The 19060-nt window shown below is 36.4% G+C and overlaps 1 protein-coding gene and 1 pseudogene across 15 annotated transcripts in view; both read left to right on the top strand.

Moving 5' to 3' along the window:
* LOC114310685 (galactokinase) overlaps nt 1-1800 on the top strand; it is a 79022-nt gene extending 77222 nt beyond the window's left edge. For all 15 annotated transcript variants that reach the window (XM_082878675.1, XM_082878674.1, XM_082878676.1 and 12 more), the window contains one exon: nt 1352-1800. The gene's annotated coding sequence lies outside the window, so the exon portion shown is untranslated. The remainder of the gene's footprint in view (nt 1-1351) is intronic.
* A 4440-nt stretch (nt 1801-6240) lies between these two features.
* Nucleotides 6241-6869, top strand: LOC145795950 (elongation factor 1-alpha pseudogene; annotated as a pseudogene).
* Nucleotides 6870-19060: the final 12191 nt, after the last annotated feature.

Consider the following 19060-nt stretch of genomic DNA (forward strand, 5'->3'; position numbering starts at 1 on the left):
CTTGTAGTGATTGATTTATCTTAATCTATTATGGTTTAATGGTAAGGGAGGGTAATAACAGCGGACTATTTGCAAAAAAATTGTGCTCTAGGTAGTAATGTTAATGTCTGCCCTTTTTGTAAAAGTGAAGTAGAATCTAGCAACCATTTCTGTTGCTAAGTCTTGAGCTACTAAATTGGTGGGGTTTTCAGTGGGCAACACCAGATTCACTCGAGGGTGTGCTCCAATGGTGGTCTGGAGTGAAGCTAAGTAAATTGGAAATGAGTGCTAGATGTGTATATAAATACTGTCATATTTATATATGGTAATCCAAACATTTTATACTAGTAATAATCAAAGTTGTTATTCATTTTCTATTGACGTAGGAGATGAATAGTCAGTATGGTGAGAAAATGTCCGATTTTGTCTTTTGTAAGACAAGAACAGTGTCTACAAAAATAATAAGTTTATTCATATACTTTTAGCGGTTTCTGAATTAATTTGTATTTTTATTTTTCAGGTCAGAAATTTCTTAAAGTGATGCAAAATATGGTCAAAGAATTCAAGAACTTAGTTTTTCAAATTTTTTCATTTTTTAATATATATAATCACAATTAAAACCTTTTTATTAATTCCTTTGTATATACTTTTGAACATTTAACTTTCATTTATGAAATATATAACGTTATTCCATTCAATATATGGTTGTGATTCAAAAATATAGTATATAGTGTGTTTTACATTCTTCAAATGTGTATACAAAAATAATACTATCATAGGTTTTATTAATTATTAATCATATTTAAAAGATGTGATCTAAATGTTATTAATCACAATTAAAAGATGTGATCTAAATATTATTAATCACTTAAAAGATGTGATCTAAATGTTATTAATCACACTTAAAAGGTGTGATTAAAAATGACTCTTTTTAATCGCACTCTTAAAGATCACACTTTAATAAAATTTAAAAGGTGTGATTAAATAACATACATCACACAAAAAAAGTGTGATCTTAATCTGTTTTTATAGTAGTGTTCGTCCGTTGCTCTGGCAACCCCCTTTCCCTTCTCTCTCTCTCTCTCTCTCTCTCTCTCTCTCTCTCATTGTTCTTTATTTTTGTTATGTTAAATCATCATCAAGACTTGTTTTTAATAATGTATTGTTGATTGATTCCTTTATGTTTGTTTAGTATAATAGAACTGTGATTTTCATCCAAACTACAATGGTTTGATTTGTTTTGATTGAGTTTATTCTAATTTGGTGTTAACTTGAACCAAACCGCTTCATAAACACCCCTAACAATATCTACTTTTTCATTTTGTTTTCTAGTTTCGTATTACTTGGAATATTAACTTTCTATAAATTGCAGGACCAGTAAGATGCTTGTTATTTGTGAAGAAGTTGACTATTTCAGATTTGTTGGAAGCTTTGTCAGTTCTGGTGGATCATGCTAGCGATATCATCAAAGAGATTCGTGAGAGGTGCCACATAAACATTGGGACTCATGGATTCATTTTTTCGCTGCACACGGCTGTGGGGGTTTGAGATGTAGTCATGTTGTTACAGGATATAAGCAGGATTCCCTTGATTCACTGGAGGGATTTCTTGTTTGAGTTTCCAGATGTAGTTAGGGTTATGTATTACTAGGAGGACATAGCTGGTGAGAGTAGGTTGCATCTCATTGTTAGAGATGTCGATGATGATGCAAGCTAGGCATTGCAATATGTAAAACATATATACATTTTTTCATTTCACTTGGGAATGGTACATGCTCTCTTAATATAGTGGAAGTCCAATCACTCTCTCATTACTTTTTTTGAATAAGCAGTGTCTCATTACTTGAAAGGAAGTCCTTGAAATTAAACACACATTATAAATTGAAATTTTTAACTTAAATGTAAAATTAGTTTCAGATTTTTACAGGGCAAATTTTAGTTTACTCTCTTATGGTGTGGCTCATGTGTGGATTACTTACCTTTCATTTGGAAATAACCACACAATCCTCTTGTGTTTTATGGATTGAAGTGGATTTTTAGGCCCGTTAACGATTTAATAAAAAAGACTAAAACACTACTATACATAAGTAACGTAAGTGTGAAAATTGCAGATCTTTTTGTTTTATTTCATGTGCGATTTATCTCATTGAAATTTGAAAATGAGCATATAATCCTGTTACGTCTTTTCACTTTTGAAGTTTTCGATGAAATATTTAACGAATCACAAAAGAATTATGTGATTATTTTCAAATGAGAGGGGGTGAGCAACTCATGGGCAAAACAAGGTAACATGAAATTTACCTATATTTTTTAAACGCAAAAGTAAACATTGAAATGTAAAAATGATAAAAATAAAAATAAAAAGCTTGAGCAAGCAAGTGTTTGCTTTGAATATGCCAAAAATGACTTGAAATGGTCATGTGAATAGTACATTTATTTTTTTGGTATAAATTACACTGACATTCCCTAACAAGTTACACTTAGCATCATAGTTTTGACATGTAGAAGAAAAAAAAAAGGGAGTGAAGGAATTCATTCAAATTTCAAATGTCAATTAAGGAAAACAAATTTTCGACATAATTAGTGACATGTAATTCTTCAAAACTACAATGATCGATAAAGAACTTTGAATCAGGAAACCCTGTGATCTTAATCTTTCTAAAAGAATTTCTATTCCGATTAATGAAGGTTGTAGAAGTATTTCACTTGTCTGAATTGCTCCAACACTATAAGGATCTTCCTCTCGAACCCAATCAAGTGGAGGCATCATTGTATCTTTTGACCCAAATCCAAGTCTCATAGTCCTGCAAAATCCAAAGCTCCTCCCAACCATCTTTCGTGTATTCACCACATGCTGCCAAAGGGCCACCAAGTTCTCGTAGACAAAGCATACGTAAAGGTCCCCTAGGGAGTGGAATCATTTGAAATCTCTCATTTTTCAGTTCAAATGTTACTATGACATCTGAATACATAAGAGGAAAAGGTTTTGGTAATTAATAACTTGTATTTTCCAGTGTATGACTGCATTAACACAACGGCCACCATACTAAATTCATAGTGCCAAGGAACAGAAAGACTATCAATCTCTCTCCATGAATGTCTGCCCAAAGTGAAAATTTCACACTTGTAATCTAAGTAGTCATGACACTCCCCCTCCACCTCGATGTGTACAAAGTTTATGAACAACACTTCGTATTGCTTGGTAGAAGGATCAAACCCAAATGACAAATCTGCATCGCAAGTAGAATTAGCATCATCAGTAAGTAAACCTTGTGAAGGAAGGGTAACAATTTGTCGAGTGGTAGGATTCACGATGAAAATGGATTTAGACTTTCTAAGGTACCTGCATATTAAGCCATTGCCAAATTGTTTAATATGATAAAGTCCTGAGAGGAAATGAGTGAGCAAGTACTGGCCCGGTCCTCCTCCATAATTTGCTGAGAAAAAACGTATCTTGGTGGTTGATTAAGGAGATGACAAGGTAGGGCCTAGATTGGGTGTAACGCCCTCAAAATAATAACTTTAAACCCATTAAATAAGACATGCATTGATATTCAAAAGCTTCACATTCTTTCATTTATCAGAGTTTCATTACAAAAAGTATTACATGTTAACAACAAAAGCAAATGCCCTATGGGCTTACAGCTTTCCAAGTTAACACTTGGTTACAACAAAAGAGTACTAACTCAAACACGTTAAGCCCTTGGCTTGAATTTACATGTAATACATCAAAAGTAAAACAACAAAAAAGTCCGCCTCTGGCCTCCCAAGCTACGTCCTTGGAGGTGGCATGCTACCTGTACCTGAAAATGATATTCCCATATAGGGTGAGCCACAGCCCAGTAGAAATACACTAAACCAACCATGAACAATGACTAAAAGATTAGCAACTGATAGATGGTCAACACTGACACTTCCATTTACATCTCCCTACGTTACCATGACAGCCAAGTCTATGTTACAATTCACTTTTCATTTTTGTTCAACTTTGAGTTTGAAAACAAGGCTCAGTACTCTGGCCAGAACGTTTGATGAGATTATAGTTCATCACTAGAACACTTTCGAAATCCAAGGTGGATACACATTATGGTGTTGTATCAATAACACATAAACTACTCCCATACTTCGCAAACAATGATGATATACATTTTAGTGCTATATCAAATCAAACAAACTTTTCAATAGATAAGCATATGAGCTATATCACTACTACAACAGATAAGCATATGAGCTGTATCAACACTTCAACCGATAAGCATATGAGCTATATCAACATTCCAACAACCGGTTTAGAGGTACATCCCCCATCTTCCCCTAAACCATTAACCGGTTTAGAGGTACATCCCCCATCTTCCCCTAAACCGTGGAGTACATCCCTCATCTCCTCCCATACACAAGTAATGCATATAAACACAGAATCACATATGCAATCAATCAATACATAAAATTAATGTATTCTATCAACCGACATGCTCTATGACACATCCAATTGATTAGTTTTAGTTTGCCTAATCATCAAGCATTGTCTACAACAATCAACACTACCCTCCACCGGTAGCCCAAAGCAATTATTTCTAAGCAGGAAATAAATGCACAATGGATATTCAATCGACATTTCAATTCGGTGAGTGATAAATAATTCAACTACACCCTTTAACCCCATGCACTCCCAATCTCAACAATTCCATTTCATTTCCTCATTTCCCACAATTAATTATCTCAATTAATTAAACAATGTAATTAGGTCATTTTCCATAATTACCATTACCACCCTTAGGTCCCATTTTCATCAATGATTCAACATTTATTCCATTTCTCTATACCAAACACGCATCTAGGTTTATTACAAATAAAACCCCAACTTTTGTAAAATAACACAAAAGGCCCAAACTTTCACAAAATTACCAAACCAACCCCAACATCTCAAATTACCAAAATTTAAAGACAAAATCCATAGAGAGGAGTAGGATATCCCTACCTCAAATTCAGAGCTCCAAGGGAGAAGATGAGTAAAACTCAGAAGTGCTCCAAATCCCAAATTTCTCAGATCTCAACAAAGCCCTCGACGATCAACACACTTCTTACAAAGGCCCAAGGTGAGGAAAACACTCTAGGTAGATCAATCCTAAGAGAGAAGTTCGGTTTTAGAGTGAGGTGCTCTCCAATGGAGGTTTTGAAAAAGTAAGAGAGAGAAAGGAAATCAAAAAGTGATCAAAAAGGTGGTTTCACGAACTGATATAAAAGCGGGTCCGCTCGAGCGTACAACACCCCGCTCGAGCGTACAGACACAGGTTCATGCTCGAGCGTCCAAAGATCCGCTCGAGCGCCGGGTGCACTCTCCCAGAATTTTCTGCAGACGACCAAAATGCTGAGAGAAGGAAATTCACGCTCGAGCGTCCAAACTGCCGCTCGAGCGGAGAGGCAACAACAAAATCCCGCTCGAGCGTCAAATCGCCGCTCGAGCGGAGAGACCAAAACCTGGGCAAAATTTCTAAGTTTTAAAACACGACCCACTTATTCCCAACCTGCCCAACACAACCCAAAATTCTAATTAAAAGAGTAAGGGATAGAAATGAGGATAAGATAATAACGAATCTACGGAACCGAGTCCGGATTATAGTTAAACAACAACAGGAAATATCGGGACCGCTATATTGGGCACGAGTATGGTATAAATCCACACAAGAGAGTGAGAGAAGTTGGAGTTGGGGCCTAGAAGCATCATTCCTACCCTTTTGTAAATTAAACCAATCTTCTCACATGTCTTGTAATTTTACAAAATCACCCACTGTCCAATAATTTACTTTCCCTGCACCCACTGAATCCTGTTTCCCCTAATTATAAATTTTGAAATCTATTTTAGCATTTGAAATTATGACGAAACATTAATGGTAAATTTAAGATGATTCCATTTTTTAGTACTTCATGAATATTTGAATGTTTGGGAATTCATTGTCAATCATTCGTCCCACCATTACACTTTTCCTCTATTTGAAGGGTAGTATAGTGTTTATGAGATGAGTAGTGTTATTCAGACCAAAAAATTAGTCACTGTTTAAATCTAATGATGTGACAATCTATTAGAATAACTAAGGCAACTCCCCCTCTCTCTTTTTCTCATTTTTCTCTAATCATTAGCCAATCATATCTTTTACATATTATTGGGTCTAAAAAAAATGGGCTTGCATATCATTTTCCTTCTCAGATTATTGCAAGTGGGATGTAAATAAATATATATATATCCTCTCAATCTTGTAGATGGATGCCACAGCCACAGTATTCCAAGGCTTGGAATGATGACATTGTTAAGGTCTCATTCTACTTGAAGAAGGTGAGATGCAACCCTGATAAGATCCTTTTCGTACCCATCTCTGGATTTGAAAGTGACAACATGATTAAGAGGTCTACCTTCCTTATTGGTACAAAGGCCCAAACTTTGCTTAGGGCCTTTGACATGATTCGGGATGTGTAAAAGATTTGAGTCATTTGAACTGTCCCTGTGGGACGTGTGGAGAGTAACATCCTCAAGCCCCTCTAGCCTAACAACTGAAGTCAAGCCTCAACAGATGCATCATGAGGCTCTCCAGCAAGGTTCTTCCTTATGACAACAATGTGAGGTTCAATGTGAAGAATTTTGCTACTAAGGATCTCAAGGTGGGTATGTTGCATTAAATTCCAAGGAATATCCAGTCAAGGAAGCAGGCAACTTCACATGTCAAGTTATTAATCATGAACAACCCAATTTAGATCACCTTCTTGATCACCACCCTGCCCACATTGCTATTAAGTTTGTTGAATTTTGGAACAAGATCAATAGAGGGTTTAGCAAGGAGCTTGAGAAGGAACCAAATTATTTTTAAGAATGGTGATGCAAGTACTAATATTGTTTAGATGATTCCCAGAAAGCCCATTTTGCTGATTCCCAAAAAAACCAATTTTGCTGCCACGGACATGGAGCAGACTTCGGCTGTGGATAAAGAGTGTGGAGAAGGGAAGAAGTGAGTCATGCATGATGGTTTTGTTAGGAATTAACTCTTCCTAACCTAAAGATGCGTCTCCTTCATCCATTTATAATAGAATTAGGCGTCCCCGAACCCTCTTCCCTTTGGGGGGAGGGTTGCCAAACAAATTAGGAAAAAAGGAATTCATTCAAATTTCAAATATCCCTCAAGGAAAATAGATTTTCGACATAATTAGTGACATGTAAGGCATTCCTACCGCTCCTTCCGAAGAACTCTGAATCAGGAAGTCCTGTGATCTTAATCTTTCTAAAAGATTTCCTATTCCGATCATAATAGTAAATATTCCAGAGGTCATGTATCCGTGAAGGTTGTAGAAGTATTTCACCTGGCTGAATTGCATCGACAATAGAAGGATCTCCCTCTCAATCCCAATCAAGAGTAGGCATCATTATCTCTTTGACCCAAATCCAATTCTCACAGTCCTACAAAATCCAAAGCTCCTCCCAACCATCTTCTGTGTATTCACCACATGCTACCAAATGGCCACCAAGTTCTCGCAGACGACGCATGCGTGAAGGTCCCTTAGGGAGTGGAATCATTTGAAATCTCTCATTTTTTAGTTCAAATGTTACTATGACATCTGCACTCATAGGAGGAGAAGGTTTCGGTATATAATAACTCCTATTTCTCCAGTGTATATCCATTAACACAACGACCACCCCTACCAAATTCATAGTGCCAAGGAAAAGAAAGACAATCAATCTCTCTACATGAATGTGTCCCCAAAGTGAAAATTTCACACTTGTAATCTAAGTAGGCTTAACACTCCCCCTCCACCTTGATGTGTATTGAAGTTGTGAGCAACACTTCATATTGCTTGGTAGAAGGATCAAACCCAAATGACAAATCTGGTTCGCAAGTAGAATTAGCATCATAAGTAAGTAAACGTGTTGGAGGAAGGGTAACAAATTGTCGAGAGGTAGGATTCACGATGAAAATGGATTTAGACTTTCTAAGGTACTCGCATATTAAGCCATTGACAGATTGTTTAATATGATAAAGTCCTGAGAGGAAATCAGTGAGCAATTACTGGGCCGGTCCTCCTGCTGAGAAAAAATGTATCTTGGTGAATGAGTAGTTGATTAAGGAGATGACAAGGTAGGGCCCAGATTGGGCACGAGTATGGTGTAAATCCACAAAAGAGTGATCCTCGATCAGATAGCACCAACGCTTGCAGATGCACTTGCATTGGATTGCCACCTTTGCTGGTAGTCTTGTTAGAATGTCCACCAACATTTCTTCAGGCAATGAACAAGTAGAAATTCCACAACTATTACTAGTACTCCTTCCCTTCTTCATTGTTACTTTTTTTTTTTTTTTGATTTCCAAAAGTAACCAAAGGGCAGAACAAGATTCAACCACTTGCAAGTTTTTGATTTTTGCAATGTACCAACAAATGGATACCTAAAACACAACGCAAAAAAACTAAGGTTAAACTTAAATTTTAAAAAAATATATAGTAAGAGGTTAAATTATGGAAGTATTAGGATGAAGGCAGCAAGCCAACTTCTGATTACAAGGAAGTTGGAAAAAATTTAGTAATTCTTTAGAAGTCAATTTTTTTATTTTTCATGTTTTGAGATGTCAGAAGTCTGTTATGTTGGTTATTTTTCCCATTCATTTCATTTCATCTCCATCAACAAACAAATTCTCAAAGTCTCAAACAAATCCTCAGTCTTGCTTTGTTCGCTAATCTGTGTTGATGGCCTCATTGCCATGGACTACTTGCTAACACTGCCGCTATGGATGAAGAATTGAAAGTAATATATATGTATATATATATATATATAAGCTATCTATGAAAACGTACATATTGATCTCTTTAATTATGAAAATCGTACAAATACACCCCAGAAAGGTGTCCGGAGGAGGGAAAGTGATACAATTTTATAATTGAAAGGATCAAATGTCTGGTTTGATAGATGGGAGGGTAAAGTGCTAATATTTGAGGGGGTCTTGGAGTAATTAACGCTAGATGATAATTTTCTGCCTTAATTCTAATAAACCTTTAATTCTAGAATGACCAATTTATTATAGGTAAATTGAAAAGCAAAAGGGGAAGCAGAAAGATAAGTATTTTATTAGAATCCTTGAAATATTTCAAATAACTAATTTGACATTGTTGTTTTGAAAGATTTCAATCTTGAAATCCATATATAGAAAGTAACAAATCTAAATTTAACATATTTTAATTTCAAATCCATAAATCCAAACAATTTCATAATAATTAGTAGTAGGGTTTCATAAAAAGATGAACAATCTCAATCTCAATCACAGTCTCATAAATATCAATAGCTAAGCTAATATAGCTATTCTTATGGATCTGAAGGTCCTTAACAAGAAAACCGAACAATCCAATTCTAATAGCAAAACCACAATTCAAATTAAGAAAATTAATGTAAACAAAGGGCACATCATATTGTAAATCAAGAAGAAAAGAAGAACCAACATACAAGTTAGAATAAAAAACTGACCTTTCATGGAGAAAACGATTATACCAAGTGTATATATATATATATATATATATTTGTGAAACCTCTATGCTCTCAACGTTCTTTCCCAAGTGATTTGTTAAACATACAGACTGCTATCAGGCCTATATATATAATATTAGAAGGGAAAGGGCAAAGGGAAGAGTGAAAGGGAAAGGTAGGGGGGATTCTATTTACACCCAAAAAATCATTAAGTATTCCCAATTTTGTGTATACCCTATTCAATTTTTTTTAATTTTATGTAACTCTCATTTCACCCTATTTTTTTTCCCAAATTACTCTCAAGGTAATCCCAAATAATAAATAATAAACAAATTATAAAAAAAAAACTAAAGACAAACTTCATAATCAGAGACACCATCGACAAACTTCTCGTCCTTTACTTTGGTCGATCTTTCAACTTTGTCTCTAGCTCGACGGCATCGTATGTTTAGTGTTTTCCTTTCTCTCTTCTCTGTTGTTTAATTTTCTTTCTGAGATAAATAATGCCTTATATGTTGATGGAAAACCTAATATGAATCGCAAACGCACCCGATAAAAAAAATGCTCAATTTTGTTTACGTCTCAAAATTCTCATCTAATCATGGAGCAATATAGTTTGATTCTATAAATCAAAACTTAAAAAAATAAATAAACAAAACTACTTTGAACATTGCTAAAATGATTGATCACTTGTGTACTTTGCATAGCATATTGCCTTGCATCTGCTTTTTTATATCTCTTTCTTCTCTTACTGTTTTGCTATTCCAATTTGTTGATTACTATGTGTTTGACAAAATGCTTGAATGGGAACTACCTTGCTTGGCTTACCTCTTTTATTGAATTTTTTTTTCTGTATTGTTTTACAAATATTATACTTTTTAAGTGTATATGCATATAATGGCGAGTCTTCGTAGGATGGATTGGAGTTTTGAAGGGAGGAAGAAGAAGAAGAAAAAATAACTTTGATCTCTTGAGGAAGAAGATACAGATATTTGAATAGGAATAATTGATTATGGTGTACTATGAAGGAAAAAAAAATATTTTAGGGTTTAATATGTATTGTTCTTTTTAGTAAATTCATATTAAGATAATATGAATTAAAATTTATGAATTTGTATTGGGCATACTGAGATATATTTTGGGTTCAAATAGAATTTCTCGAAAGGTAGGGATTGGCCCATTGACCCACCCAAACTGTGCATCCCAGCTTATTTTGTTAGGGTTTGAGAAATTTATTTTTGTATACAAGGTAGGATTGGGATCATATTTTAAGCCTGTTAAATTAAGAATAAATTATTAATAGATTCTAATAATTAGATTTAATTTTCATCAAGTTTTAGTAAAATTGTTGCAAAAAATAATTTTTTGTAACAATTTTTTGCTTATGTCATTAAAAATTGACAATTAATAACTTTATTTCATGATTTTTATAAATTGTCATTAAAATTTACAATTAGTGACGTTTTTCTATGATGAATTTTTTAAACTATCGCTCAAAGTTAAGAATTATTAATTTTTTTTTTGTGATGAATTTTTTAAATTGTTGTTAAAACTTATAACTAGTGACATTTTTTGTGACAATTTTTAAGTTGTCATTGAAAATTAACTTTTAGTGACATTTTTCAATAATATTTGATAAAAAAATACCATTAATTATCATAAGATTTACTAAGACCTCCAAATTTGCTTCCAACGCTTTGATTTGATTTGATTGCTCTGCAAAGATCACTTACCAAAAGCAACAAACATAAAAAAAAAAAGAAAAGAAAAAAAAAAGGTTGTAAAATACACAGTGAATGTAAAGACAAGTTCTTCACAAAAGTAGATTAGTCCCCAAGAAAGCACACCATTTGTTTGAAACATGTAGGGTGTGTTTGGCTTGTGTTTTGAGATAAATTTAAAAAAAAAAAAATTAGGAAGAGAGTTTAGAATTTTTTTTGATTTATTTGGTTGTATATTTTGAAAATAGTTTTGGAGTTTAGGAGTTTGGGTTGATTTGATATTTTGTTATAATTGAGTAGATGTGTGTGAGAGAAAAAATGATTGAAAAGGAGAGAGGAAAGAGAAAAAGTGATTGATTGATGTGTAATAGAGAGTGAAGTAATTTTGAAATTTTTTTGAAAAAATTTATAACCAAACATGTTTTTGGAAATTTTCTTTCAAAAACATATTTTAAAACACAAATCAAACACACCCGTAGTCTCATGCACCACCCTAAAAATTAAATAAGTAGAAAAATACTTATTATGTGAAAATGCTAATAATGGGTAGAAGTATTACTCAATACAACACTTGGAATAAATTGATTCCACTTTAAATTGTGTAGAAATTCTGTTATACAAATTGCGTGATTAAATAAAACATATAAACTTATATTTGATAAATTAAATTATAAAACATCAAATAAACCTATATTTGATAAATTACATTGTAGAACATGAAACAAAAATATATGTCACATAATATGTTGAAAGATGAGGAATCAAACCAAAACCTGTGTGGTACCACAGTTTCCTTAAAATAGATTAGCCGCCTCACCGTGGGGGTTGGAGGTACGTCGACTTCTGTCTCCCAAGATACGACGGTTTAGACCGACTAATGCAGAAGCACCTTTTGTTAGCTTTGACGAACTGACAATGACAGCACTCTCTCACACATGAAGAAAATTATAGCAGTAAACAAACTGACTGTATAATTCTGGAAGGCAAAAATCTGTATTGACAACCAAAGAGGTTGGTCTCTATTTATGCACTATGGGGCAGAGAGGAGGAGCCTCCAGCCATGAAAGCTAGCAACCAATGCCTATTACTCCTGCAAAACTGTTGGAGTAATGCAAAAAATTGATGGGATTTAAATGTGTGAGTCATACACACTATGCACTTGTATGTATATTCATATCTGCAGTAGACCTGGCCCAAAAAGATTAGGTTGGTGGACCACCAATCCGGCCCAGTCCAAACCTAATATTCCAACAAGCCTCAAGCCCAAGCCTAAGTCCCAAGTCCCAAGTCCCAAGATCCAAGATCCAAAATCCACGACCCATAACCCACGGATCACAAATCACAAACCACGGACCTGGACCCGGCCCGGCCCAGTCTGTAACGCCCTCAAAAAAATAACATTAAATCCAACAAATAAGACATGCATTGATATGTAAAAGTTCCACACTCTGCCATTTATCAGAATTCCATTACATAAGTATTACATGTTAACAACAAAAGCAAATGCCCTATGGGCTTACAGCTTTCCAAGATAACACTTGGTTACAACAAAAGAGTACTAACTCATTACACATTAAGCCCTTGGCTTGAAATTACATGTAATACATCAAAAAGAAAATGACAAAAGTATGTCCGCCTCTAGCCTCCCAAGCTATGTCCTTGGAGGTGGCATGCTACCTGTACCTGAAAATGATATTCCCATATAGGGTGAGCCACAGCCCAGTAGAAATATACTAAACCAACCATGAACAATGACTAAAATATTAGCAATTGATAGATGGCCAACACTGATACATTCACATAAATCACATATTTATGTCATACGACTTATGAGTCCAAGTTACCTTTCATTTTCCCTTTTTCAACAGATAGGCATATGAGCTCTACCCATATTCTCAACAGATATGTATAACAACAATATCCACATTCTCAGATAAGCAATTAAGCTATATCCACATTCTACAACAGATACGTATAACAACAATATCCACAGATAAGCATATAAGCTATATCCACACTTCACAAAGATAAGCATATGAGCTCTATCTTCACTTCTCTAGACAAGCATATGAGCTGTATCTACGGAGTTCATCCCCTATCTTCTCCCAACACTATCCGGTTTAGAGGTACATCCCCTATCTTCCCCTAAACCGCGGAGTACATCCCCCATCTCCTCCTCTACACATAACGTTACAAACACAATGGTTCTATATACAATCACTCAATACATACAGTTAATGTATTCTATCAATCGTCAATTCCATGACACATTCCATTGATTAGTTTTCGTTTGCCTAATCATCATGCATTGTCTACAACAATCACGACTATCCTCCACCGATAGCCCAAAACAGTTATTTCTAAACAGAAAATAAATGCACAATGGATATTCAATCAACATTTCATTCCCTCATTTCTCACAATTAATTATCCCAATTAATTAAACAATGTAATTAGGTCAATTCCCATAATTAACATTTCAACCCTTAGGTCCCATTTTCATCAATGATTTAACATTTATTCCATTTCTCTATGCCAAACATGCATTTAGGTTTATTATGGATAAAACCCCCAAACTTTCACCAAATTACCAAACCAACCCCAACATCTCAAAATACTAAAATTTAAAGACAAAACTCATAGAGAGGAGTAGGATATCCCTACCTCGAAGTTTAAGCCAAAAAGGAGATGAAGACTCGAAGATCAACGTGCTCCAAATCCAAACTTTTTCAGATTAAATCAAAGCTCTCAACGCCCTCTATCTTTTTAACAAAAGCCCTAGGCTAGATTCACACTTTAGGGAGATCAATTCTTAGAGAGAGTGTAAGTTTAGAGAGAGAGGGTCTCGGATCTAGGTTTTGATAAAAAAAGAAAGTGAAAAAGTGATGTTCAAAAACGCTACTGTCCGCTGATATAAAACACGCTCGCTCGAGCGAAGCCTTTGTCGCTCGAGCGACCAGACACAGAAAACTCTCGCTCGAGCCAAGAAGTCCTCGCTCGAGCCAAAAACTCAAAAGTGCGCTCGAGCGAAAGAATGCTCGCTCGAGCCAACAACTCAAACCCTCAGGTCTGTAACCAGGAGCACGCTCGAGCGACAGACCTCTCGCTCGAGCGAAGAACAAACCAGACCGCTCGAACCAAGAAAAGCTCGCTCGAGCCAAGAAATACAACTCTCAGGTCCAGAACCAGACGCAAGCGCTCGCTCGAGCGAAACCACTCTAGCTCGACCCACCAGACACGAACTCAGCTCTCGCTCGAGCGACCAACTCCTCGCTCGAGCGAAGGTCCAAAAATCTGGGCAGCAACACTAGGCTCCCAAACACAACCAACCTGAAACAAACCTGCCCAACACATCCTATAACTCAATATACAAAGTAAAAAGGATGCAAACTAGATAATAAACAACTACCAACATCCACGGACACATGTCCGGATCACTGTACAACAAGGGTAAACCAGGGATCGCTATACAGTCTGGGCGGGTAGGCGGCCAGTGCTTGTGGCAATTTTGCCATAACCAACTTGGACCATAGTTTTGGCCCAAGTCCATCCTTAAAGCATCTATAACTCCCTTCCTTCGAAAAATTTGTATGTCCCAAAGGGCTCATGCCTTTATCAAAATCTTGAGGTTTAAATACCCATCAAAGCTTTCCTCTATAATCAATGTGGGATTAGTAGTTATACACAATTCTCAATACCTCATTCATGAGGCCAACTTTATGAGACAATTTCTCATTCAATTCTTAATGATTTTTGGTCATTCTTTTTGTGGTGTAAGGACCTTATTACAAAGAATCTAAGTCCATTTAATCCTACCTCAACCAATGGTTGGAACCTACTTTAATTTCTCATTAATGTTACCGAATTTTTTTTTTCCAACAATCCCCCACAGGAAAAAAAAATTGACCGAATAAAGAAAAACAGACAACGTTTATAACAAAGACTCGGAGAGAGAGCACACAGACTAACCATGCATCAGAAAAGGTAGCTGTTGGCCTTGAACCTTTCGTAGTAAACGCCTATCGAATTTACTGGCTAACCAGTGAACGTGATGTCTTGAACTATTCTGCTGTTTGTGTAAGCCGAGACAATAGACCTCACACAAGAGTTAGTCCAACCATTATTCTTGTTCTCACTGGTGTGTCTGGTATGGCCCTGGAACACTAGCCTGGTTCAGTGAGTGTTTTTAAAGAATTTGGCCGTGCCAATTCTTAAAGAAGCGGCCCCATTTCGCACTCACATAGGTGACTACCACGGTTGATTATTCATATCACTTAGGTCATTAAAAGTATTGGCTTAACCTTCCACCTCCACATGGTATAATTGTATAACGGAATGGGCAAGAGGATTTACCTCTTCAGTGACTCACCCATTACACGAAATTGGGTTGTCCCTTTGAACCTCGATCTTGGGATCTCCAGTCAATTAGGTTGGATTTTTTGTTCTGGTAACATTACTAAAGGCCTTAACCCCATTCCTCTTGACGACGTTTCTACTAACTCTCAAGTTAACCCTTTGGTTAGCAGATCCGCAATGTTGTCCTTAGACTTTACATAGTCTAGAGAGACAACTCCATTAGAGAGTAGTTGTTGTATGGAATTATACCTACGACGGATATGTCTAGACTTTGCATTATAAATATTAGTCTGTGCCAATCCAATCACCGATTGGCAATCACAATGAATACAGATAACAGGCACAGGTTTCGGCCATCATGGAATGTCCTCAACAAACTGGCGAAGCCATTCAGCTTCTTCAGTTGCTTTATCCAAAGCAATAAACTCGAATTCCATCATTGATCTCGATATACACGTTTGCTTGGAAACTTTCCAAGACACGGCTACCCCTCAGAGGGTAAACACATAACCACTAGTGAATTTGGAGTCCTTTATATCATATATCCAATTAACGCCACTATACCCTTCTAGTACCACTGAGTATCTAGTATAATGCAAACCCATAATCCCGGGTGCTGCGTAGATAACCTAACACCCGTGTAATGCCCCTCCAATGAGTGGCATTCGGATTACTCATGTATCTACTAAGTCTGTTAACAGAGTAGGCTATATCCGGTCTTGTACAACTCATCAGATACATCAAACTTCCAATGACCCGAGAATATTCTAACTGAGAGACACTCTCACTATTATTCTTGGTCAAATGTAGACTCACGTCTACCGGTGTCCTAGACACACTTGTATTTGATTTACCAAATTTCTCAAGTATTTTCTCAACATAGTGAGACTGAGAAAGTACAATACCATTAAATGTTTTGGTAATCTTAATACCCAGAATAGCATCTGCAAGGCCCATATATTTCATGTCAAACTTAGAGTTTAACAATCTCTTGGTAATTCGAATCATTTTATCATTACTACCAACAATGAGTATGTCATCTACGTATAGACAAAAAATGATATAATCTATGTTGGTGTCTTTAACATATATGCACTTGTCACACTCATTGATTCTAAATCCATTTGACAACATAGCATTGTCAAATTTCTTATGCCATTGCTTAGGAGCTTGCTTCAAACCATATAATGACTTGACAAGTTTACGGACTTTCTTGTTTTTCCCTGGAGTTGAAAACCCCTCAGGTTGCTCCATGTAGATTTCTTCATCTAAATCTCCATTTAAGAAAGTTGTCTTTACATCCATTTGATGTATCTCCAGATCACGTAAAGCGGCTATCGCAATCAACAGGCGAATGGATGTAATTCTTGTCGCAGGTGAATACGTATCAAAATAATCCAAGCCTTCTCACTGCCTGTATTCTTTGATAACTAGCCTAACTTTATACTTATCAATTGACCCATCAGCCTTCATCTTTCTTCTAAAGATCCACTTACTCTCCAAGGTCCTACTGTCTGGCGGTAGGTCAACTAACTCCCAAGTATGGTTCTGTGAGATGGAGTCAATTTCACTCTTAATTGCTTCTTTCCATAAGGGACTTTCAGGTGAAGTCACAGCTTAATGAAAAGTTCGAGGTTCTCCCTCTAACATATAAGTCAAGAAGTTTGGGCCAAAGGACTTGGCAGTCCTAGCCCTTTTATTCCTTCTTGGCTCATCTTGATCATCTTCAAGTTTCTCTCAGAACTTTGATCCTCTCCTCGGGTTCGACAAGGAAATAGGTCTTCAAAGAAGGACGCATTCCTTGCCTCCATTATGGTATTCTTGTGGATATCTGAAATATCAGACTTGTGTACAAGAAACCTATATGCACTACTATTCTGTGCATAACCAATGAATATACAATCCATAGTTTTTGGACCTATTCTAACCCGGTTGGGTGTAGGTACCGCCACTTTTGCAAGACACCTCCACATTCGTAGGAAATTATAAGAAGGCTTGTGGCCTTTCCATAATTTATATGGAGTCTTGTCTACTTTCTTCTGAGGGATTCTATTTAGAATGCAATTCGCGGAGAGAATCGCTTCCTCCCATAAGTTCTGTGGCAACCCAAAACTTATTAAAATTGCATTCATCATTTCTTTTAATGTTCTATTTTTCCGCTCAGCAATACCATTTGACTAAGGGGAGTAAGGCACTATGGTTTGGTGAATAATCCTAAATTGAGCACAAATCTCAACAAAGGGGGATACATACTCACCACCACGATCATTTCTATAGCGACCCCGGTCTTTTCCCATTTGTTTATTGTATCCGGACTTAGGTTCCGTAGCTCCTGCCATTGTATTATGATTGTTACCGTCCTTTATTTTCCTATTTCTGAGTTGGGAGATGCAATGGGCAGGTTTGTAGCAGGTTGGTTGGGCTTGGGAGCAAAGGGTTGCTGCCCAGAATTTTGACCCTTCGCTCGAGCGAGCAGTTCTTCGCTCGAGCGAACTCTTTGTTTTGGTCCGTCGCTCGAGCCAGGGTTTCTTCGATCGAGCGAGGATTGCATTTTGTAGTAAGACCTGAGAGCTGAGGTTTTTGGCTCGAGCGAGTTAGTTCGTTCCTCGCTCGAGCGCGAGTTCCTTCGCTTGAGCGTGTGTCTGGTTTCAGACCTGAGGGTTTGATTTCTTCGCTCGAGCGAGATTTCTTTCGCTCGAGCGAGCTTTTGGGTTGTTGGCTCAAGCAAGGCCTCCTTGGCTCGAGCGTAGTTTTTTGTGTCTGGTCGCTCGAGCAACCAAGTCTTCGCTCGAGCGAACCTGTCCAGTTTAATTAGACAGCAGCGGGTTTTTTAATCAGTTTCCATCATCTTTTTAGATTCCAAACCCTAAGGTCCGACTTCTCTCTCTCCCTACTCACCTTCTCTCTTAGGTTTGATCTATTTAGAGTGTGTTTCTACCCTAGTTGCTTTATTAAAAAGATAGAGGGAGTCGAGGGCTTTCATTTAATCTGAACATTTGGCGGTTTGGAGCACATTGGTATTTGGGTATTCATCTCTGTCTTCTCCATTTGGGTTGTTTTCTTCGAGGTAGGGATTTCCTACTCCATTTTATAGGTTTTGTTCTAAGTTTTGGTATTTTGATAAGTTGGGGTTACTTTGATAATTTTGGGGAAAAACCCTAGTTGTTTAAATTAATTAATTTAAGGGAATTGGGGAATTTGGTTAAATTCATGAAATTGGGAAATTTATTGCTTAAATGGTGTAGCTGGATAATGTAAATCACTCGCCCATTGAATTGTTTATATATTTATTTCCGGTCTAGAAATAACTGTTTTGGGCTATCGGTGGAGGATAGTCGTGATTGTTGTAGATATTGCATGTGGATTAGGAATAACTGAAACTAATCACATTGGTTAAGTCATTAATTTTGATTATCGCATTGATACAGAAAATACGTGTATTGATTGAGCATTGCATTTGTATACATTGTTTTGTGTGGGAGGAGATAGGGGATGTACTCCACGGTTTA

The sequence above is a fragment of the Camellia sinensis genome, chromosome 7 (genome assembly GCF_055761805.1).
Source record: "Camellia sinensis isolate YWXY chromosome 7, ASM5576180v1, whole genome shotgun sequence".
In the NCBI taxonomy this organism is placed as follows: domain Eukaryota; kingdom Viridiplantae; phylum Streptophyta; class Magnoliopsida; order Ericales; family Theaceae; genus Camellia; species Camellia sinensis.